The sequence below is a fragment of the Manacus vitellinus genome, unplaced genomic scaffold, assembly GCF_001715985.3.
Source record: "Manacus vitellinus isolate BGI_N305 unplaced genomic scaffold, ASM171598v3 scaffold_4_pilon, whole genome shotgun sequence".
NCBI classification, from domain to species: Eukaryota; Metazoa; Chordata; class Aves; order Passeriformes; family Pipridae; genus Manacus; species Manacus vitellinus.
Window position 1 is genome coordinate 34,185,567 of NW_021940604.1, and position 24,507 is coordinate 34,210,073.

A 24,507-nucleotide genomic window follows, 5' to 3' on the forward strand; every position below is an offset into this window, starting at 1 on the left:
AGGCTATAAAGTAAATCACTACAGCCAGTAAAACTCTTCCTTCCACAAAATAAGCCTTCTGAGTTTAGTCCTTCTTGAAGGACCAAAATGACCTGCCTTCTGAATACTCCTTATTACTCTGATTTGCACCACAGGGTGGATAATATGAGCAACCTTCAGCTGGAAAGCTTGTATGTTGTTCATGTTCACTTGGGATGTCCTGTCAAGGAGCAGCAATCTAGAAGTCTAATGGCAATGCTGGAAAATGGGCTGAGTGGATTATTTTTTGGATTAGTGTTGCTCTGTGCCATGGCAACCTGCCTTGCTGCACACAGTGCCTCCTAGCTGACACTGAACTCAAAATCCCGTTTTATGGGCCAACTTGCAATTTTGTCTTCATTACAGTGTGTGAAGAAGGCACCAGGTTGGACTGAGGTGCTGGGTTCCAGTTCACATTTGCCCATGGTTTGAGGGGACTCTTAAAAGATGGCATAGGCTAGGGCAATCACCTACCTGCAGTGAGGAAAAGAAGGGAGAGCTGAAATACGTTGCTTTCTCTCTTGGCTCTGAAAAGCAGAAACCCAGATCTGCAGGGAATTTGGGCCAATGTGTTCCTCACACTTCTGTCGACAGTCCCACTCGTTCCTCACTCTGCAGGCTGTGCTGTGCCGAGGTTTCGCAGCCGTTCACGGTGCCAAGGGTGTTTCCCGGTTTGCCCTGCTTCCCCAGCAAGTAAGGGTGGCTGATTTCAGCACACAGGGCTGCAGGAGCTCTAACAACAGAGGACTGCAAGTCGGGAGTATTTCCATGTAGAGCTTTTTTCATGAAAACATGTTCATCTGTTGAAACTGAAAGTCTTCATAGGGGAGAGCTGACTTTGATGAATTCCCCATTAAAAAAAGAAAAAAGGCATATAAAAGGCTCAGCAGATTTGAGAACATATGGGGTTTGATTCTCCACTGTCTTACACGTTGTGCTGTTGTTTACAATCTGACAAAGCAGACGTAAAATGCAACTCACTGCCTGGTTAAGATTTGCCTCCACAAGTATGATTGAATACACAAGATTAACAACCTTGGTGAATCAGTGTCCCGCATCTTTTCCTTCATGATCAATGATCATTTGTTACCCACTTTTGACTACCATGTCACATATTTGTTTATATAGTCCTACTCTACTGAAAACTTCCTGTCTTGCTTTGCCTTCCCATCCTTCTGCTTTTTTCCCAAGTCTTTGCATCTTTCTGGGTTACTACATCTGAAGTGTGTTGAAAGGAATGCATTCTTAGAGGTTGAAAGAGGGTGGGAGAAACAAAGGAAACGGTGATTTTTTTATGAGGGTCACACATTCTGTCAGCAAAGGTGGAAGATGATACCTTCCCTCCTCTTTAGCACTGGTGACTACACCTGAAATACTGCATTCCATTCTGGCATCCTATGACTGGAAAAAAATTACAAGAAAGAAAGAAGAAAGAAAGAAAAGAGCAATAAAAGTGATTTGGAGGCTAGATGTACAAGGACTTAGTGGAAAGACTAAATTAACTTTTAAAAGTTTGAGCAAAGGCTTGCCCAAGCAAAAGGCTACAGGAAATACTTCTGTTTCAAAACAGACTGTAAAACTGAGTGAAGAGGTGAGCTAGTTATAGTACTTCCAGGTGGATGGGGATGATTGGATGAAATGCAGAAAAGAAAAATGTATCCTTGCTGTGAGATATAAACTTGCCTATGCTATAGAACTGTGTCCTTAGTACACTGTATTAGTGGTATTTTATTGTACTTAGTTAAAGACAGTACTTCAGAATTCATAGCAGGTTCCCTGTCCTGTAATCAGCTGAATGAGCTAGTGAACACATGACTCTAATAAATACTTATATTTCTGCTAGGCCTGAAAAGAGTCTCAAAGACCACAATGGAAGGTGGGTGTATGTAAATCTGTACGTATGAAGGGCAAATCTTCATTTTTTCTTGACTTCTTCTTGCAGCTTTGGAATTCTTGTTCCTTAGTTCATGGTTGTGAACACTTACAGGTTTTTGTACAATTTCTCACTATTGCTGCAGTCCAAGAACCTCTAAGGTCCAATCTTTGTATCCCTTGGAAGTCCACTATCTACACATAAGGCCACTATGGTGACAGACAAAACCTAAAGGGAACCGATGTAGTAATTGAGTGTTTTTAAGGAATACATGTCCTTAATTTTTTATTTCTCTGTTTCTGTGATGTCATGGCCAAGAATCACAGGGTCCTCTGCAAGTATATGTGGAACAAGTGTCTGTTCTGGTAGTCTCGTTCAAAAAAAAAATAAAGTCAGGATCAAAATGCCACAGCACTCTCTGTCCAACTTTGCATGCTTAAAAATATGCTAGTTTTAAGGATTTAATGCAATAGTGAAGCATGATGTGTGTCATCACCAGCTAACCATTGAAAATTAATCTTACTGGGCTTACTGAAATGTTTTGATATCTTTTATGGGTAATAGATGCATTTTACATTATAAAGACTAATTATCAGCTCGATGTTGTAAATGATTTGAGGTCTGCCCATTAGGTTTATTATTTCTGAGTATGAACTGGGGAGAACTTCAGCACCAGAAAAAGGAAACAAAGTCTTGTTATGGCATTGGAGAAAAATCTGCCTAGTCCAGCATTTTGTCTCTTATGATGGCCAACAGAGGTTGCTGAAGAAAGACATTAAATTCTATTCAAATACGGACTCCTCAATATTTTTTCCCAACCTCCATTGATTTGTAGCTGAGGCACTTCTTAAGTCAGAAATATGCTTCTCTGTTAAGCTGAAGTTTGCAAATAAAATTAAGAATCCTTAATATCTTGAATGTTTTAAAAACAAAGTAAAACTGTTACAAACTTACATCACCTCTTTTAATTTTCTAGCTCTAAAAAATTTCAGTTATAGAAGGAAAAAGGAATGGAAAAAATGCAAGTGAAGCAGAAGACCTGATTAATTCAGTTACATTCCTTGGCCAAACAGAGGTGGAGAGATGAAAATAAAGGGGACAAAATTCTAAAATTTGTAGTTTTTGAATATAAAGAGAAACAGAAAACATTTGATTTTTTTTAAGATCTATTTTTGATCTATCTTTCCCTACAATATAACTAACAGATGACATGAAAAAGTATTTGAACATTTTTCTGGGAGAAATTCAGTTTTCAAGAAATTGTAGTTACGAATTTCTGTGATCATCTGAATATATTTATTCACAAATATTTATTAAGGGATTAAAATATTTATTAAGGGATTCAAAACTTCCTGCCTTTAAAAATTAACAGTTGATCTAATGCTAACCACATTAATTCTGGATTTCTGTATGTTTGTAATACACTTCAGAACTATCATTTATGCTTGATGTTAGAAAGACACTTGCACAATATATGTCTTGCAAAGTCCCACAGAGAAAGTTGTTGGATTGTTTCTTTGTTTTATTGTGGCCTCCTTGTGTCATATTTACAGAGTAAAAATGCGTTGAAGTAGCTAAAATGGATTTCTGAAGCTCTTTAGCTTCTCTGTGTGCAGGTCTCTACAAAAATGCAGTATTGAAGTGACATTTTGAAGGGTCATGCTAGTTTCAGAACGAACCATATATACCCGCAATTTATTTAATGGGTATTGAGGACAGCAGAAACTACCTGAGACTGCTCTGGCTCACATTTGGGACAGAACAGTCACAGCCTACAACACAGACTGACTCTCAGTGCCCACATCATTTTTCCTACAATTCCTACCCCCAAAAACACAAAACCAAAAACAGGGTTAAAGAAGTAACTGAAAAAAAAGGCTTCCAGTTGTGGATAACCTCAAGGCAATACAAACACACAGATATAGAGGTTCCTCTAAGTGGAAGAGATGTGTTGCTTGAAACACGGCAGAGTGGGCAAAGATGGCACCCTCGCAGCCTGTGATGGAGGTGATACAAGGTAACATAACAAAGGTGTTCTTGTTGAGGCTTTCCTGCTTGAAGAGATTCATGACATGAAATTAGATCCAGTCTGGAAAGATTGTTTCTTTTACAGCTAGGTTAAAATATTCTGAAGTTTGAGATGCTAATACTGAGTAAATAAACATGACACTTCAAAATTAATGTGGTGCTGGGGAAAATGTCCAGAAAGCAGTTGTTAAGATGGTTAAATCATCTAGGTCAAACTGGAAAAAAAAAAATCCCGCTGAAGTTTTCAGTGCTGGGTATGTTTTATTGCTTATCACATATATTTTCTGCTGGTACTTATAATCATAACTGGAAACCGATCACACTGGGCGTGGAGGTCTTGGCTGCATTTAAGTTCTAAATTATACTAGTCCGTGAGTCCTTTCTTGAGGGTAAATCAGTTTCAGTATTTAATAGTAATTTTAATGTGAAAAAGTCAATTTTTAGTAATTGCAAAAATACTAGGACATGCCCTGTTGCATTTATAGATTCCTATTCAAATGAGTGGAAACTGCATAGTATCTTGGAATTGTTGAGGCTGCAAGTAAAATTATTTTTTTTTTTTAATTTTATGATTCTACAGTGACAGAAGAGTCGTTTTCTCTCTTTTTTGCACTGTTAGTATTCGATTTATTATTTCTTTCAGTCAACATGTTCTTTATCACATGCTTAGACAAACTGCAAATGCATGTACCTCTACAAAACTGCTGCAAGTCAGGAAGCAGAACCAGGCAAGATGATAGGAGAGGAAAAATGGGTCAGGATGCATTCATTTGCTCTTCACTGTGTTTTCAACTGAAACTCAACAAGTATTAAAAAGGTAATAATTTATTGCTTTACGTAAAGTAGAGGCAGCTTTTCTATATGCCATGACAACTAAATCTCCAGTCAGCTGGCATTTTTGTCCATGATTTAGTATCAGTTTGAAAAATGCATTCACTTTGCCAATCTTACGTTCCCAAGTCACAGTTCAGAGTCGTCTGAGAAGGCAAACTCAATAGCTGGAAAAATACAAGAGAAAAAAGACTGGCCTTGGACAAGATTTCCTTTAATGCTGCTAGGAGATCTAGTGCTGGCTAGATCTGTTTCAAAACCCTGTATTTTTATGATCTTCCTTCAGGAAATAATATGTTACTGTACATAATGCACACACTGCCAGCTGCTGTTCTTCATAGCTGTGGCTAGAGCTACAGGCATCTCAGTTAAGCTGCTCTGAGATAATTCAGGTATCTCTAGCCTTACAGTGAAACCTGCAGCAAAGATAAAAGCTCTTCTAAGTTTTATCTTCAGAAATGACCGATTCTATGGAGCCCAGGTTTCCCAGTTTCTAACCCTTTTTGATGTTTTTGAAAGTTGGACCAATATTCTAGCAAATGAACCAAAAAGCATTCCCGTTAGTTGGTATGTAATCTTTACAGAAGATACTGGCACTTGGGACCATTATGCACACGTTAACATTAGCAGACATTCTTAAATGCTCTGTCCCCTCTCTCTGGTCCTTACTTTTTGAGGGCAAATGTGATTGAAAGTTGATAAATTTCTTTAGAAGGTAAATGATGGGTTGATTTTTAGCTGATCTTTAAGCATGCATACAAGATATATGCTTTGAAAAATACTTAATATGCAATCATATACTGATACTTTGTAAGCACATCCGTCACTCTCATGGGACATATCTTTCCAAAACTCTCCTTCATGCATATGTCTTTATGATTTTGCAGATACTTAACATTATTCAAAAAATTCTTTCTTCTACTTAAAGTTAATAAAGGGTTTCAGAAGAAGACAGGAAATCAAACTTGGGTCTTCTGGAATCAATGATGTTGTTAACATCTCTCATGATCAACAGAGCTAAATACCTTTCTTCTTTACAGCAAAGAGAAAAAAATGTTGACTGTGTCATCATGGACAATTCTGGCCAAGTCTTGTCTGTTTTAGTGATTTCGTGACAGTGATCAAATAGAGCTTGCAACCCTTTGTCAGCTCTGTTTACTAACTCTGAGGTTTCACATATTGCCTGAGAAGCAAGCAGCTCCTTGAGCAATTTGACAACTATAATGTGGCATCCATCACTTGCATCCTCCTAGAGCATTGAGTGCCTCTCAGCTTTGCAGCAGGATGTTCAATTCTTTTGCTCCTTCACAGACACCTGCATGGCCATAACTGACACCTTGTGTCATCTGCCCTGTGAACATTTCTCAGATCATAGCTTGACTTGTCTTTTATGCTCACATAAAGGTATACTTTAATTACTTTTATGTTTCAGGCTGAACAAGCGGTTTGTTATTTTCAAGAATGCTCTTAAAATCATGCTCCTTTTCAGTGACAGAACATTACTGCCTTTCAGGAGCACAGGATGACTGCCAGGGCTATTTGCCACAGTTTCATGAGCTAAAGAATTTAGTGACTTGCTAGGCAGTGACAGTTTCCCAAAATCTGATGGATCACTTAATCTTGTTCTTTGCCTTAACTCTCAGCACTTCATTATGGGTCTCCTACATGTCTTTGAAAAAGCCAAATAAACCCTGGCTGTATGGTGCCCACTGATAGAACATTTCTTATTTACATACTTGCCCTGGATGGGGTGTGATTATTTTGAAAAAGTGTTGGCTGGTGTAGAAAATAAGCCTGTGTAAGCAGAGAGGGAAAATATATTTGAAAGACTCTCACAAAAGGCTAGGACTGGCATTTTAACCACGATGTGCACGAGACAGATGATAATGTAAAGTCTTAAAAGCCACAGGTAATGTGACACTCTGCAGATGTTTTTAATGGGAGCAGAAGCTCTATAGAAATGTTTTCATCTGGTTACACAATTACTTATGTTGCAGGCTCAGAATTAAATCGTTTCCCAATTCAGATAGGATGAAATAATTCCCAGGTTTTATAGTTGCCATTTACACTGGTAGAGATACTGAATGTGAAAGCTAGAACAATCATTTTGCTATCTCAAATCTTTTTCAGCATTCTCAAAAGCATGTTAATTCTTCTCATTATTTCTTCCTTGGTTTAAGGCTTTGTTTATTTTCTTCAGGTTAATGCTAATAGGCTAAGGAATAATCCAACAGCATATGAATTCAGACAACCCCCCCACTTTAGCAAAATAGCAAATTTAGCACACTTTAACTAACCTTGTTTTGTCTCCAGGAGTTTAATTCATTCATTGTAAGTAACTAAATTCTCAAGTCAGGGCACTTTGTAGGGCTTCTAACTATTTCCTTGTTACAGAGATGTTCTTGTGCCCAATACTCACAGTTGGTGTCTCTAGAAGGTAAATTTATACTGTTTGTACACTGTTGATGAATAGAACAGCACTACTCAAAAAAAGGAAGGTTCTATGTATAATATCAAAATATGTCCCTTGGAAATAGGGAGAAAATGCAATTAGCATTTCTTGTTATTGACTAAATTTTGCTATTCAGTCTATAAGGCAAAAATGAGATAGGCTATGCTTATTAAATCTCATGTCTTACCTTGCCAAATGTAATCCTAAAGAAGGTTTATTAAGTGTTCAGGCAATGTCTTTAGTAGTGAAACATGAATGGGGAGAATGTATCTCATAATTACTTTTTCATGTCACTTCTTCTTGGAAAAAAAAAAAAGTGCTGCAATTGTTTAATCTAAAAATAAAGATAATTTGTAGAAAGCAATACTGAGTGTGTGAAAAGGTCAAATGTCGAGCTTCAGAATAAATGAGAGCTAAATTTGTCTAGGCATGTATTAATTGTGTGTACCAGAGGTCTTTAGTTGGATGGAGAAGAGAAACTAGTTTTTCATTCAATTAATTAAAAAAAAACAACCTTACATCAAAGCTTGGAGTAGATTTGAACAAATCATCTTTTCTTCATTTCAATTATGTGTGCTAAAGGCTGGAACTTTTTTTATGCAGAAATGTCAAGTGAATTTTGATAGGAGTATTTTTAGTTTGTTAAGCCTACAATTGACTTTCTGTATCTCAGTGGCTGACTTGTTTACCTGCAGTAATAAAACAATTCTGGTTCTGGAAATCTAACCTGTCTTATATACACTCAGGTTTGCTTCTATTTTTGGATTAGTATAAACCCACTTTCTTACAGATCTATGCCACTCCTCTGCAAATGAGCGTGGGACCATGTATATAACTCCATCCTATGGGGAAGAGAGGTGATCCATAGGACAAAGCCTTTGCATGTGGGTTTCTTAGGCTGCAACCTCAGCCGTGACATGGATTCCTTTTTTTTTTTTTGTACTAACCATTTCCTCACTGGCAGCGACATGTGCCTGTCTGAAACTGGTCATGATGCGTAACATGGAAATGTTATTTCCTATCCATAAGTTATGTTGGACTGTACCATGCCCTGTCAGATAGCACTGGCAATCAATGAGGCATTCACACTCTGTAAATTTTAAGTCAACCAGAACTTTTCATTTCATTAAAAGTTCATCACTTATGTTGGTTCCTTTTGTTTCTTATACTGGTTGTTCCTTATCAACCTGCTGTAGCTATTTTCATTTCTTTTGTGTACCAGATTGCTTTGACTGTGTTAATATGCTATTTTTATAGGAGTGGAATATAATTTTTTCTTTTTTGATATAAGCATGTTATATATAAAACAGCTGGCAGCCTGAGAATTCCAGAGATGCATTACGTGTAGCCGAAGTAAAAAGCATGCTTTTGTTGCAATGGCTAGAAATTATTTCAGGTGCAATGTTAAATGCAAATTACAGAATATATTATTTTGCTCACAAGATGGTCTTTGTATAAACACAATAATACGAAAATAGGGAAAGCATTATTTTGGCAGCTTAGATGACTTATTTACTGTTTCTTTTTGAAAAGTTAATATCCTTGAACATTTTCTGGTTTTGATGAGGCATGTTCATTTTTGCTAAAGCGACATTTCTCCAGCCTCAGATATGGCTCCTATTACAGCGACGATAGACTTAATTATAGAAAGGGAATAACTCCGCTGGGTCAGAATGCATGTAAAATTACAGAAGCTGCTTGACTAAATTTCAATGTTAATTCTACAAACAGCTCCATATGTTACATTTCTGTTCCTAGCTGAGTCCCAGGAATTAAGCTGCACTCCAAACTGGGCACTGTCTATACAAAAACAGAAAGAAAATCAGCCCTGTACTAGCATTGTTATCAACTAAAATGTTTCTACTTGCCTGTATTTAGTGTAAGAGTAACAGAAATCTAGATCCTTGGGATAATGCAGTGCTTATTTCTCATTCCATGGGAAAATTTTGCTTTATAAAAACAGGTAATGAATAAGGAAGGATTACAGGTACTGTTTTTTTAAAGAAACTATCCTGTGCTGTTCCTCTGGAAGGCACTGATTTCCATTCAAGCAGAGTTAGGGCTGAGCTCTTTTAACCCCTTCCTCTCCCTTACTAGTTTCTTGCTTCCATTTCTGGACTTTTCTGGGAGCCCGATTAAAGCTATTCACCAGATTGCATTGCTTAGGGCACAGCATTTTATTACTGATGATGTTCCTTTTTGGTACTTTGGTATCCGAAATGCATCTACAACTTTCATGGCTCTCTGATACTCCCCTTTTGGACAAAGTAGCCTTTCAGCTGTTAAAAAGCTTCTGCGATAATGTGTAGAGCATCCTGGAGATGTCCCATGCTTTTCTTTGACTTACCATAAAGAGCAGCCTCTAGCCAGTATAACAGATGTATTAACTCTTAATGTTTGAAAGGAATCATCTGATTTATGAACTCAGCTGAATCAGTTTTTGTTGTTATCCGCATTTCTCACAGGATAGCTTCAAAACTTACATTTTGAACAAGCTGACTACAACTGGTTATAACCTTGTGCGGTTTTTGGTTTCCTTTTTTCATTTTTGTCTAAATCCTTCATAAGGAGTATTAGGATTCATGTGTTTATCTTACTTCAGAGAATTAAAATGCTGATATCATTTGGCACGGGGCATATATCTAAAGACAAACAAAAAAAGTATTCTGAGGTAAAATGGCTTGTGAAAGGGGTCATAGTTGTAAAATTACTCAAAAGTAATTTTAGAAGTACTTATTTTAAAGTAAAAGTACTCAGAGTAAGCCCTATTTGCTTAGCTGCATATATAAACTGTATATATGTATGTCTGAGTGATGCACAAACACTATAGATATACTGGTAAAAAAGACCAGTTTGACACATTACAGAGTCACTGACCTGAGCTTTTACCAGCAGCTGCAGTTTTACAAGGAGGTTGTCATGTCCCCCAGGAGGCAAAGGACACCAAAGGAATGCTTTCCTCTCTCCTTGTGCAAGTGGCACAGGCAGCTCATGATCGCCTGGCTTCCTCATTGAGAGGCATTAATCTTTTCAGTATTCCTCTTGCAGCACGAGAGATGCACTGGGAGTATTCTCTCTTGTGTTGAGAGAAGAAATTACCTCCCTACCATTTTTCAGGTGCATGAGCCAGATGCCTAGCATTTCAGCTGTATTGTTATAGGCATTGCTGTGCTTGCTGCATATAGGTAAAAACTGATAAGTGTCATGTAAGTGTGCTATAGAATGAATCACTGCTGTTTGTTAGAGTGATCAAGCACTCTGTTGAAGGTAACAGGGTGACACTGGTTCATAGGTTTTCAGGCAAAATTCCTTAAAACATTTTAATGGACTTTCTTTCATTACATACCTACATTTTAGAATCTGAGAAAAGCAATCCTAGATGAAGTGTATGAGGTCACTCCAGAATTTTTTTTCTGCTTCCTTATCTGATGGGAGGATAATGGCTTTGTTTATCTTCTGCTGTCTTAGCAGCTGGTAATTCCCGTTCTCCTTTTTTCTCTAGATTTTTACCTTCTGCAGGACAGATCAGAACAACAGACATAATCTTCTGTTACTTTATATCCGATGCAGCCACTTACAGGTATGTGTGTAGTGTCACCTTACCAAAATGGCAATGTTTTAAAGAGATATAAATTAGAAGGTACAAGCAGTGCAAGCAATATAAAGAGCATAGCTAGGAGATAATCAAGTGCCAAGGAGAGAGAGAAACCAGGTTTAAGTCTTATACCATCTGGACATGACTTTTTGTGAGTGCTTATGAGTTTAAAATATATGTAGGTGCTGAGGCATCTGAAGGTTCAGTGACATATGCCATTTTTATATGATCAGCAGCTGAGTCCCAGATCAGAGATTTACTAGCTCTTAAAGGGAGATACTCCTTAAAAGACTGGAGCAGACAGATTAAGCTTCTTACTTTTCAGAAGCTGCTTTTATAAAAGAAGTTTTCTGTTATCTTCTTCCCCTCCAGCCTGTCTTTTGCATAAAGCTACACTAACTTTGGTGTTTGACTATGTGAGGACATGGAAAATGCTCTTGTGCAACGATATTGCCTGTGCTGGTAATACAGACCTCTTTGTTGGACAGAGTTGAGAAAAAGCTGGCCATAATCTGTTCAGGCTGAAAAAGACTGAATGCAAGGCTTTAAGTCATATAAAAGCAGGCTGCAAAAAGAAAAGGATGCTGAGGAGGGCTTGTAACAGCAATGTCCTACAGAGTAGAGAGTGAATCATTACACTGACTACATGATATCATTAAACCCCATCTATTTGGACCTGTTTATTACAGAAATTGTGTTTTGTGTCTCATTCCTTTCACCACTATGCAACACCAGTCACTTAAAAATTCCTTACGGGTCTCTTATTTCAACACCACCTCTGAGTATCTGTTCCCCAGCCTTTTTTTCCATGCTTTGGTGGGAGGATAGCATAATGCCACTTAGTATAAAATGTACCTGCACATGATGTTAGAACATCATAAAGGTTTTGTTGTGCTGCCATAGAGCCGAGCCAAGACATAAGACAATGTTGAGGTGAGACACTGCTGTGAATTCTTTACTAAGGCAACTAAAAGATAGACAAAAATAATTTCTCACAGGTCAGCTCTTTAAGGATGCTACTGAGTTACAGGGGAAAACAGGATTCTGAGTTGTTTTTTCCTTTCCTTTTCTTTTTGCTTGGGAGCTGAACCAAGTTTGCTTAATGAGCTTTGGCATGAAAAATGCTCTCTATTTCTTCCGTTCTATTATTTTCTGTAAAAATAGAGCTGAGAGAGCAAGGAAGAGTACCTGGCAAACAAATGGGTATATTCAGAGAGAAATGACCACTTTCCTCAAAATAAAGCAAATGTCAGGGCATAGTGGGGCTGGAATATGGAGTGGCAGGGGCTCCCCCGGGGCAGGCAGGGTCTCAAAGCCAAGGATCCCATCACCACAGCAGAGTGGGCTCCTGGGGTTTTCTTAACCATGTCATTAGTCGGTGAACTGATGCCCAGCACTTATAGCTGAGTGTTGCTTCTTGTCCTCCTTCTTTTTAAAAAACATTTTAATCTGTGAATATTTTTTCACATAATCTTTTCCCATACTACTTTGCAAGACAAGGAGTCTGTACTTTTGGCAGTCTCTATTCCATTTACACTGTCATTACGTGAATGGCTGAAATAGAACTAGTATGGTGAGCCAACCTGGAGCTTCCTGGCTGTCACAGTGATTTCGAAGTATTTTACCACTTATCTTGAAAATGTTACATGTCTCTGCTAAAACATCCATTTGCAGTCTGGGCAGTCTTATGCTAGTATTCCAGTTTTATTGCTGATAAGAAAGACATTAGAAGGGTGCTGTGAGCTGTGTAACAGACTGTGGTGTATTCCACATTTTCTTTTTCTTGCATAGTTGGCCCACGAAATTCCTGCCTCTCCATCCTATCCTCTGTCCTACACATTCATTCCCAGGTCTGTGCTGCAGTTGTTCTGTTGTGCTCAGGTATGTTTGTGAGGCTCTGCTGAAAACAAGATCTAGTCTGATTTGTATTAAAAAGAGGAGTATTTCTGAAATCCACATAACTTATATTGTAGATCTAGCAATGTGGGTCTACAGTATCTTCACTGACCTGAGAAAATACTTACTGGCTTAGTAAAAACTTAATCCAATCCTGTATGTAATCTGCCTTGACAGGTTTATTCTGTTCAAAAAAAAAAAAAAAAAAAAAAAAAGAACCTTAAAAGCAGCAAGCTGATAAGGCTGTTTTTCAAGAAGTAGCAGCCACATGTTCTGCAATTTACTAGTGACCAAACTCTCAAGCTGCAACAGCTAGGGAAGACGTATGCATAGTAAAAATTACTTTTAAAAATGAAAAATGAATTAATGTCTTTGCATTTTTAACAACATTTTGAATTTCAAATACTACAGGTTTTGATTCACTTTTCAAAATACTAAACATTCACTGAATTGCCACTTATAGATTCTGAGCACAAGTCCTTTTATTTCATTTCCAAATGATGCCAAATTAAAATAGTCTCACATTTGCTCAAAACAGCATCAGAATTACAGCCGTGTGTCACTGTTTCTCAGCTGGAACTTCAGGTCAGTCTCCCTATTGTGCCAGCCTACCCGAGCCTGGAAACGGTCCCACTGCCTGCAGGTACCTTGGCAGGAGCTGAGCAATATTTAGCATAAGGATAGCTGTTCAGGTAACCACTAGACCAAAGAAATGTGGGAGCGTGCGGACACGTTCTGCGACAGAAGGAGAACCTCTCACGATTAAGGGATTATTTCAGTTTCTAGAGTCTAGAAATAGGATTGCAAATTTGCTTTAGTCCCAGTCAAATAGCTGGATGGAGTCCTCCACAATATACCTTCAGGGTAATGGGATACTTCTTATTTTCTTCACTATTGGAAAAAGGAAGTGGAAGAATGGCCCAGCTTACAGGTTCCTTTCTTTTTGTCCTGGCTGTTGGTTATCAGCTGCCTTTCATGTGAGAAAGAACAGACGTTTTGCAGCTGAGCAAGGAAGGCATATATTCCCAGATAAGAGGACTTTGGCAAAACTAGGGAAGAACTAGCATTTTTTCCTGGTCTAATTAAATAGAAATCTCACACGCCACTTTCGCTCCCTAATTTTGATTCTATAATATTTAAGTAGGATTGTGATTAGGTGAAAGAACTTTATTCTGTCTCTAAATGGTACTGTAAGTATTTAGACAACTAAATACAAAATGAACTTACTTGGAGTAGTCTGAAAAGATATTTCCCTGGTTCTACTTCAGGAAACTATACCATATTCGCTAGAAATTTCAGCTTCTTTGATTGTGTTTTCCTGTCATGTTTTCAGAATAAGACCACCCAAAACGCTACAAATAAACATATCTTGCCATTCTTTTAATGTGATTTTCCTGAATACTTTTGGAGAAGCCAGATCAAAGAACAAATGTGTCTCGACAGTGGCATCTAGTGGTGCCATACGTGTGATGTCCTTGAGAGAACCGCAGCCGCTGAGCTGGGTGGGACAACCAGCCAGCCACCTTCTTCTACATCCTGATTAATGTTTGATCCACAGATTTGTACTTCTCTGAGAGGCCTCCCTGCAGGCGATTTGAAGACTTCTTCCATCCAGAACAGACGAGAGAGTATTTCTAGCAGTTTGCACAGGAGATGATATTTTGCGGGAAGAGGTCCACACTTTCAGTTCAGTTGCTGAGAAAGACTTGCCTTTTGCACACCTGAAAATATTTCCTGTGTAATGAAACCATAAAGGGAGACTGGTATCTTCTGACAACGTAGTGTTCCTTAAGCTAGTCTGAAACAGCGAGTCAAACAGTGAGCATAAGCACTATGAATTTGAGTTTTGTGGGGAAATGGAGAAGAATATCTCAGTTAGTAGAGCTAATAGGAACTATTATGGATGGAGCCCTTAGCAACCTCGTCTAGTGGAAGATGTCCCTGCCCATGGCAGGGGGTTGAAACAAGATGATGTTTAAGGTCCCTTTCAACCCAAACCTATGACTCACACTCATATTCTATGACTCTATATATATGTTTTAAAAAATTCAGAAAAAGGAGACCCTACTCACTTCTTTTATCACTTCACTTGCATCTTCATTTGTAATTTCATCACACACTAAACTAAAACTGAATCTCAAATTTTAGCTATTGAAATATTTACCATTTCTTATTCAGCCTTTTATTCATGTTTCAATGTACTTTAGGTAGCCCTATTAGCCACCTCCCTCCATTTCCCTTCAGTACCTGAAGGGAGCCAACAGGAAAGAATGAGAGAGATTATTTGCAAGAGCATGTAGTGACAGGACAAGAGAATGGCTTCAGACTGAAAGAGGGCATGTTTAGATTAGACAATAGGAAGAAATTATTTACTGTGAGGGTGTGAGGCACTGGAATAGGTTGCCCAGAGAAGCTGTGGATGCCTCATCCCTGGAAGTGTTTAAGGCCAGGTTGGATGAAGCTCTGAGCAAAGCCGTCTAGTGAAAGGTGTCCCTGCCCATGGCAGGAGATTGGAACTAAATTATATTTAAGGTCCTTTCCAACCCAGGCCATTGTATGATTCTATTTTGCTGGGGAGTCAGTGATCAGAAACAGCCTCCTACAAGGGACAATTTAAAGCAAAATAGTTAAGTTCCTGTTTTCTACAGTTCCAGTGGAGGAGCTTATTGTTACTGTGCATGGAGACAGACTATGGTGGAAGTGAGGAAGGATGAATATTCTCCCCACTGCCTAAAGCAATACTGAGTGAGCCACTGGCAATGCTGAGACTAGATAAGAGATCTGCCTTGAGTCCTGAGCCTGCACTCAACAAGCTCGGCTTGCAAAGAAAACTGCATTACTATAGTTTTTGTTGCAGAATTGCTCTGCTAAGCCTGCAAGCTGCTAACCAAACAATACTGCGGTGTCATCTGAGTGTCAGAAGAGTTTTTCAACTGTAGATGGCACTGCATGGTAAGTGCAAAGGTGTGCCTAGTAGCTGTGAAGATTTTATTTCCTTGAGGTTTTTTATCTTCCAAACACTCTGCCATCAAGAGGTTTTTAACACATGAGAAGACCTAGAAAGAAGTAAGGTAAGGCTGGAGGAGAATTATCTGGAGGCGATGTAAAGGGAATGCCATGCTATCTTTGCCAACATACTATTTAATGCAGGGCTATCCCATTTTGGGAACCAATACCTCCCACAACAGCGGTAAGTCACTGCAGATCAATGTGCAGGAGTGGTGACTGCAGGTGCTCCTGGCATTCCTGGTCATGCAGCTGGAGTAAGATAACCCAGTCTCCAGGCATGACTTCAGGTGGGCCGTGAACTCCTGCAGAGGTCACACTGGTACACTCAGAGATAGGGTGCATCCCACTGTGCCCAGTGCTGTGCAGTGCATCCTGGCCATGGCACTTTGTGTGGCACACTGTGTGGCAGTAGGTGGGCACCCTCTGCCACCCTGACTGAGCACAGTGGGACCATACTGGCAGCAGCAACCCCAAAGCCACTATATCTAGCACTCAGGGCCAGAGAGGGTATCAGATGACTTGTTCAGGGATAGCACCAATATGGCCCAAATAGCTGCATCTGGGCACGAAATGGCCAGAAATATATCAGCTGTACTGTAAACAGGACATTTACCTAGTCTTTAAAAAAGTTTTGAAAAAAAACGACCTCTTTTTCCCAATCATTGGAACAGGGTAAGAAAGGCAGTTCCTCTCTGTTCCCACCAGTTCAGAAGCTATAGACAGATCCTCCATTTCTCCTAATCACCATGATCTTGCCTCTCCCCTGTCTGTGAGACTGTCTCATGACCAGCAGTGTTATTTGCTGTGGTTAAGGAGTCTGAGATTTGCACTGGAAAGTCCTTATGAAGCCCAAGAGAATGTCTTTGATTCTCGCACATTTCCATCTATCCTCTTCTCTCCATGGGAGGCTGATGCTCTGAAATAGTCTGCAGCTTTGCTCCTTCTATTTAGGAAGATCAGAGTGAAAGATGTGCAGGAAAGACAGACCAAAAATTGAATTTTCGTGCTGCACTCTTACAATAAACTTCCCACAGAATAAAAGCCCCACTTTGTTTAGAAATCATGCTCTTCTGCAAAATATTTCACATCACAACAGAAAACATCCACTTTAAACATACTGCAGTTTCTGATTGTATTGAAGATTATATACCAATCACTGAGAGTGACTGTCCCTTTGCCAGTTTCCACAAAACTTCTTTTACTACTTACAGTATGTAAATGCAATTTTTGTTTCATGTACATTTGGCCCTTTAGCATAATTTTTTACTATTCTTTTAAATTTTTTTATTTTTTTTTTTTTTAAATATGGGAATTCTGAACAAATGTGGGACAATGCATTCTCATTGCACACATCTCACATCACTGGTATCTGGACTACTACAATAACAGAAAATCTACCTTGAGCATCAGAGATGCTCCCAAGGTCTAATGAGATAAGTTGGAAATCCTGCAAGTTAAAGAAGAGACATCAGAGTATCTGCCATGACAGAGCTACGCGGAAGTGTTCCCAGTCATGCAAGATGAAGACCCTGCTCTGCTGACCATTGTTTGATGGGTAAAAGCTCCTGGGTGCTCACTGCATCTCGATTTCCTACTTCACCCTCACGGGGGAACTTTCAAGTAGATTGATCAGAATTCCGGGAGTCCTCATCCATCACCATCCTCCTTTCCATGCTGTTCGATCCCCAGACTTCTTCTCCAAACTATTCTTAAACAGTATTGTCATCTGGAATTTAATAACCCTGTCTGTTTCAGTAGGAGGATAGGTTTTCTGAAAGCAAGATGCACATACTTTTAATAAATTTGGAGATACTTTTTTGCAAGTCTTCCCTGCTAGGAGGTGTTACATTGAATCTTCCTCTATTAGTTCTGTAATACAAATTTTCCAGTATTTTATAATATTTTTTTCCAAGTTCATAAAAGAGAAAGATCATGAGGAACTTATTTAGTATCAGCAGAAGTTAAGCCTGGAGCTGAGTAATTTTTTCTTAATCAGAGTATTACTGCTACCAATAAGAATTATTACTCAAGGTTTCAGAGGACACTGGTAATAATTAGGCCACTTGTGGACCATAAATAGATATGTGAAGGGGGAAATCTGTCACTTGACATTTAGCATAGCTGAAAAGAAAAAAATTAATTATTTTAATTTTTGATATATAGACTGAACTTTTTGATTATTGGCTGATAAAAATGATTACCACTTTTTTTCAACATTCAGGGTCAATTTCAGATAGCACAGAGTGCAGAGTTCATTTGTTCCTTATGTCATTTACATCTTCTCCTCTAATTCCACCAAGTAGCCTAAGTCTGGTCCAGACTACACCGGATGGATTGATAAGATTAACAGGTCACCAGAAAGCTGCCTACTGGGGTACTGTCCTCCCTATAGCCTAGATTTGTCTCCCCTAACCTTAAATGAGTATACACATTTGGAGCACAGGCAACCCATAACCCTTCAACAGTCAATGAACTGAGATGCAAAACTAAGACAAACATACCCTCTGTACGCTGTTAAGTCACTCAAAACTGATGTTCCTCCTCAAATTCTGAAGATGGCCAAGTATACCCGTTTTCCTTTTTAAGTGCTGCTTTTTCCATTTTACCTTTTTTTGTTATAGATTATTGACTTAAAAGTCTAGAGCTGCTATAAAAAGTAACAATGGTGGTCAGAGGCTTATTATTTTCTTATAATTACATGTTTATTTGTGATAATTCAGACCTTTTCATCACAGACTGAAAAAAGCCAGATGGACAGTTCCTTATTGTCAAGCAAGTAGTACACAAATCTGGCTGTTGAACTTTAAAAAGGACTCTTCAACGACTTGTTCCGGCTTTTCATCTCCACAACCTGTAATTTCTTCAGAAAGTCTTAAAATAGGATATTTTTCTGTAACAATGTTGTAGCTTTCCAGGAGTAGAAAAAGCCAAACCAAAAGACATAGTTTAAACAGAGGCTCAGGTTAACCTGTTTGAGCTACTTTTGTTTTACAATGTTACTTTATCACCTCAGCATAGCACTAGCAAATCAAATTACAGCACCTCTGTTCTGTGAAAGGTGTTTATTAGCTTGCTGCTGCTTATGCAGAGGCAGCACAAGATAGCAGAAATTTCTGTTACTGACCTATAAGATGGGGTCGATTACAAAAACCTGAACAATAAACAACAGGCAAAGTAGTTAATATCTTAATTTTCAATGAAAATATTAAAAGTCCTGTAAACAAGATAAAAATCTTGCATAGAAACTTATTGCTAAAAGCCTTTGGTTATTATGTCACGATTTTGGCTGACTCGGACTCCATTATGTCCTATTCATGACTTATTTTCCAACTTTTCTTTGTTCTTTGCTGTAGTTTTCTATTCCTTACAATAGTATTTTTTTTTAAAGACTTGAGGGGCAGTCCAGGTTCTAGAAATTATTTTTCTCATATAGAATCTTGGGCCTTATTCTACTTAAACCCTCTTCATTTTTCCACCGAGCCCTTTACCTCTCCAAAGGATGCCTGCCCCAGCTATTCACTTGAACTTGTTATTGTGCAATAAAGCATTTTTTATGACTGACTTCAGCTGCATTTGGACTTCCTTATCTCCCCAGATGGTCATCACTGTTCTTAGGCCAACTGGCAGCATACTTGGAGCAAGGCCACCTCTGAAGTACATTTGTGACTGGAGCTCAAAGAAGCTATCACTAGGAAAATAATGCATAAATAAATTTCATGTAGCGTGTGGGATTAGTTATAATGGTGAACGACTGCTGGCAAACTAAACTTTTATACAGAGAAAATCAGAAAGCAGACTGTACTATTCACATTTACTTCATCAGATGGCACAGATAAAAACACTTGAGATTCACCTATATACAACTTCTACTCAATCTTTCCCAAACTGAACTTCTGTTGAAGCACATACATAACTTCTCTTTCAACTGTTTTGTGGTTTAAAAAATAGCTAGGTTCTTTTAAGGTCTTAATGCTCACACCACATGGCATAATACTGTGGCTTTAAAGAAACATGTAGAAACTTTGGCCACTGGCATTAAGGCATCATTCATGTTTTTCTTGGAAAAAATATATCATTAACGATTTTTTTGGAAAAAAAAAAGTGATGTGTGTTTTTTTTTACTCTGTATTTTACAGTAGGTACTGCTTGTCTTGGTTCCAGCTTCCCACCCTAAAATGCTACGCCCTAATCCTGTTCCAGATTAAACTGTAATCTGTAGCACCCATTGCATCATCTGAGACGTTAATCAAGAACTGAACTGAGCCCTCAGGGAGTTTACTTGAAGCACACATGAAGTGAACCATAGGTAATTACAAGCGCAGTTTTGCAAATCCCGCCCACACGCCAAGTTTGCTTATGAGACTGCCCCCAGGTGGTGTCAAAAGCCTCATAAAAAATCAAGCTGTGTCTCATAAATTAGACCACTTGCTCTGTCAGAGAGACAAACTGCAGTAGCATAACGCAGCCTGAATCAGCACAGCCTTCTCGATTATTATTTTGAGGAGACCTGCAGACTGATTATTAGCTTTTGAGCCCTGCTGGAGGGAGGCGTTGCCTCGCCAGAAACCCATCCCCTCTCTTTGCAGAGACGCTGCTTCTCCCGTGAAGTCTGCCAGCGGGAGGCACCTCAGCTCCCTGACTTTCCTTAATCTCCTTGTTAATTCCAGCCCCCTCCCTCGCCCACTACAAGACATGTATTACCCTCATCCCTCCTCACCCGCAGCCGCCATTTTGATTTAACGCCTGCGCCACCTCCGACACCCGCCCACGGAGCGACCCCGCCCACCACTGTGGCTCCCCGCACGCCCCCAGGACCCACGCCCAGCGACCGGCCTTCTTCCCCTCGCCCCCTCCCGCCCCCCGCCTGTCAGTCAATCCCGGGCTCGGACCCGGAAGGGGGCAGAGCCCGAGGCGCGCAGTCACAGCCAATTCAGCGTGCGCAGTTGCGCCGGCCACTCGGAGCCAATCGGCGCGGCTCGCTTGTTGGTGGTGCCCGGTGGTGGTTGTCGGTGTTCCCGTGCTGCGGAGTTCTGGGGCCCCCGTCCGCGCTGCCGCGCCCGGTGGTCACCGTCCCGGTGTCACTGCACTGTCGCCGGCTGGGGTGTCGCAGCGTAGTCTTCTGGAGAACACAGCCACAGGCCTGCCCTGCCCCACATCATTGAGGATGAGCCCCCGCCGCTCTGCCCAGCGCCGCGTCCCGCCCTGCCCCGGCACCCGCCCGAGCCCATGTCATCTAGCGACTGGTGAGGGGCGCGGGTGTGGCCGGCGGGGGCGTACCGCGCCGCAGAGGTAACATGGGGCGGGCGGCGGTGGGGGGCTGTGCAGAGGGGAAGAGGGGAGAGCCCTGAACAGCGTAACCGGGCAGGGTAAAGGCCAGCGCCACGTATGGATGGAGCCGGCTTCCGTGCTCGGCCGCCGGTGTTGAGGAGTCTCTTGTGTCCCTCGTCGGTCCCCGGCTATGTGAACGTGTGTAGTGGGAGTCAGAACGGCCCTCTGTCCCCCTGCTTTCCTATGGCCTCTCTCCCGGCTCTGAAACATTTCAGACCTTCCCCCTCTTGACACTGGCTGCAGTCTCTTGCCAGATTTCCTTAGCTGGAGATTCCCGGGAAGCCTGCCGTGATCCTTGTCTGTGGCGTTTGGTAGAAGCTCACAGGGCTGCTGCTCCATTTGAGCAGCAGCGTAAGCACTAGAGAGCTGAGGTCTCGTAGTTAGCTTAAAAGGATACTTAGGGAAAATCAACTCTTTTTTTTTTTCTTTTTTTTTTTTTTTTTTTTTTTTTTTTTTGGTGACGTGGTTAGTGTAGTTGTCTGTCTTCATGGAAACTGATCACAATTTGTGGTTTACAGAAAACCAGCAATCGCCCAACATCTGGTGTGGGTAGTCTATAATAATACTGTACCAAAAGTTCAGAGTTCATTCAAAAAAGTCAGCTTTTCCTAAGATGGAAAAAATCCTTGATGGATTTATCAAATATGGTTTTAAGTGTGATGAAATTCTAGAGCACACTTGTGGTTTGTTGTGCTTGACTTCACTTCAGCATTATCTGTTTCAATAAAAAATCTATAGCAAGGTCCCAGTGTATTGTGGAAATGCCTATAGCTGCACTCACTATACTTTTGTCCGTATCACTTTCTGTATGTTTTAATTGTTTTGGACAGTATTAAGTTATTAAATATAAGTAGTCTTGACTATTTCTAGATAAGCCAAGCACAATATTTCAGTTTACTGTTTATGTACTATGATTCCTGACTAATAGATGTCCTCTGACGTGTTGTAGCTGAAATTAGCTACCAATGGTACTTTGGTCTTTTTTTGACAGACGTTTCTGCCTTTAATTGGTAGTGCTTGTTAGCTCAGTTAAGAACACCTGAATTAGAGTTGCTGGATTGCTGAACGTTTTAATTCCGATAAGGATTATGCTGCTGTCACTGTGAAGGAGGAAGTTATAGAAACTCTGGAGAGAGCCTCTAAAGGCCACTTGTGCCAGAGTGTACCTGTGCCAAGCAGTGGCACAGAGGCCCCAGCCCAGTAAATGAAGCAGCTGGGATCTGCCATGGCCCGAGGGACACAGCGGGCATGGTGGAACATGGTGTTTTTTAAAGCAACTTGGTCTTCCTCCATAGCTTTACTTATAGGCAGGTCACATTTATTTATAACCTGAGCAGTTTACTTGTTGTCTAGCCTGTTTTGAGAGTGTTATTTTCATTCAGTTTGTCATCTGAAAATCCTTCCTATCTGAATCCTTTCTGGAATTTGAACAAATGACTACTTATCCCACTGTCAGGGTAAAACAGACTGGAGTTTTGATTTTTCTTCTTTATGTAACAGATGCTGCATTCAGAGGCTCTGGGTGTTCTGCTGAAGCCACAGCTGAAGGAAAAAAGAGATCCAATTTGCTCAGCCTGTACTCACGGGTTGTTTCATAAACATTCTGAATCCCAGACTCTTTCCAATGTTTTCCTCTACTGACTTGCTTCTCTTAAAACTTGATAGCTGAGCTAGATTTTTGCATTGAGAAGAGCAGAACACTTTTTTTAAAGGTCTCTATGTGGGAATTTCAGACTGCCAAACCACTCTGAGCTGCTGCATGGCTTAGATTTACCTGGTTTTCCTTGTATAATCAATCACTTTTCTCTCCATAAAATATACTTTGTATTCATATAATACTGTTCAAGGGGTTGAAAAGCTTAGATTTTTTCCTAGACTTCAACAATTGTAAAGAGAATTTTTAAACAGATTAAACTGTCTGTGGATATGTAATTTCAGTAGAAATTAATAGTCTAACTGTTCTTTTAAACCTAGGACAATATGTTACCTATACCCTAAAGGTGTGTTCGCTTTGTTTATCTAGGAATTCATCTGTGTTTCCTTAAGGATATGTTGCTTAATGCCAGTGCTAAGTTTATTATATTACTACCCAGCTTCAATTTTCTAGTCACTTTTGCCAGATTCTAAACTATTACTTTAATATGTATTAGTGAAAGTTGCCTTTAGGTAAGAATATAGTCAGCAGAAAATCCTGAAAAATTAGTAGCATGATAGCAAATTCCTATGGCTTTAATTCTGTAAGCTTTAGATTTGCTTCTTTGATTAGCTTATTAGTCGAGTAGTTGATGTGGTGAAGTTTGCTTTGGCAACAAATATTTTCAGGATTTTCATGCTGTTATGGTTACAGATCTTTTGTGATCTTATGAAACAAGTGCAAATGGACCAACTTGGAGAACATTATGAAATGTCAGCATGTTTGTTTGAAAAACAACTCCCATTCCACAACGGAAATCTTTAGGATCTTTAGGATCCCTTATAAGGATGGACTTAGCCTTCCTGAAGTTTATGATGTTGCCAGTCATCCCTCACTTCATTTAGCAACTTATTATCAAAAGGAAAAGCAAGTGAATTTTGCACCTTCAGAAAAACCATATTATTTACACTATTTTTGTAAAGGAAGGGTATTATGATTGACAAGGAAAGCTCTAGGCTTCTTTTATATGGAAAATAGAAACCATTATTTAGCTCTGTTTTAGAAGAGTCAGATGCTAGGTAGGTTTTCACCAAGTGCATTTTAGATGCAACTAGTATTTAGTAAAACTAGTAACATCTTAAAAAACAAATAAAAAGTGAAGTGAATGGAATGAAGTTATGCCAATTTTAAGGTCTTGAGAAATATCTTCTTAGTAAAGCAGCCTGAGGATGGATTTCAAGGCCATGTCACTCATTTGACAATTGAGTTACTTTAATGCAGTGCACGTGGAAGATGCAAACCCATCAATCTGTCTTCAAGTGGCACTGAATTCTGAGTAGTTGAATCTCTTCTGTATTCTCTTTCACTTCCATGTGAAACCATTGTCTATATTAAGATGAAAAAAGCTACAACAGCTACTAGCCACTGCCTTGGTACTGGTATCCACATTCACGTTAGCCAGATTTTGCTGGATCTAATACCTCAGTGTAGGCTTTCATCAGGAAGAAGTGGAAGGACCACAGATACGAGTTCCAGTATCAAATATGTGCCTCCCAGACTGGTTGCCAGAAACATACGCTGAAGCTGCCAACCATAAGGTGAGGGTTGGTTGTTCCCTTGTACCTTTGAGCCAAGAGCAGACAACCTCTGTGGAAATGCTTTCTAGGAAAAGAGAAAATTGGGGATGTGTTGATAGATAATGTGATACACAGATTTCTGGAACTTCACAGTGGAGGGCTTCTGCAACTCTGTTCATTTTGCTCAAATGTTGAGATTTCATGTCCGCTGTCTGCTGTTTTCAGGAAATGAAATCTGCCACCATCATCCTTAGTCATGAAGTTATT

The 24,507-nt window shown here is 39.7% G+C and overlaps 1 protein-coding gene and 1 long non-coding RNA gene across 4 annotated transcripts in view; one reads left to right on the forward strand and one right to left on the reverse strand.

The window, feature by feature from the left end:
• Positions 1 to 14,052: 14,052 nt before the first annotated feature.
• On the reverse strand, positions 14,053 to 16,959 carry LOC108640695. Its single transcript, XR_001921414.2, has 2 exons — positions 16,316 to 16,959; positions 14,053 to 14,414 (listed from the first exon to the last, which is right to left on the reverse strand). It is a non-coding gene; the product is annotated as an uncharacterized LOC108640695 (long non-coding RNA).
• Positions 16,960 to 20,915: 3,956 nt separating this feature from the next.
• Positions 20,916 to 24,507, forward strand: part of IBTK (inhibitor of Bruton tyrosine kinase) — a 56,456-nt gene continuing 52,864 nt past the window's right edge. For all 3 annotated transcript variants that reach the window (XM_018078076.2, XM_018078077.2, XM_008920309.3), the window contains exon 1: positions 20,916 to 20,945. The gene's annotated coding sequence lies outside the window, so the exon portion shown is untranslated. The remainder of the gene's footprint in view (positions 20,946 to 24,507) is intronic.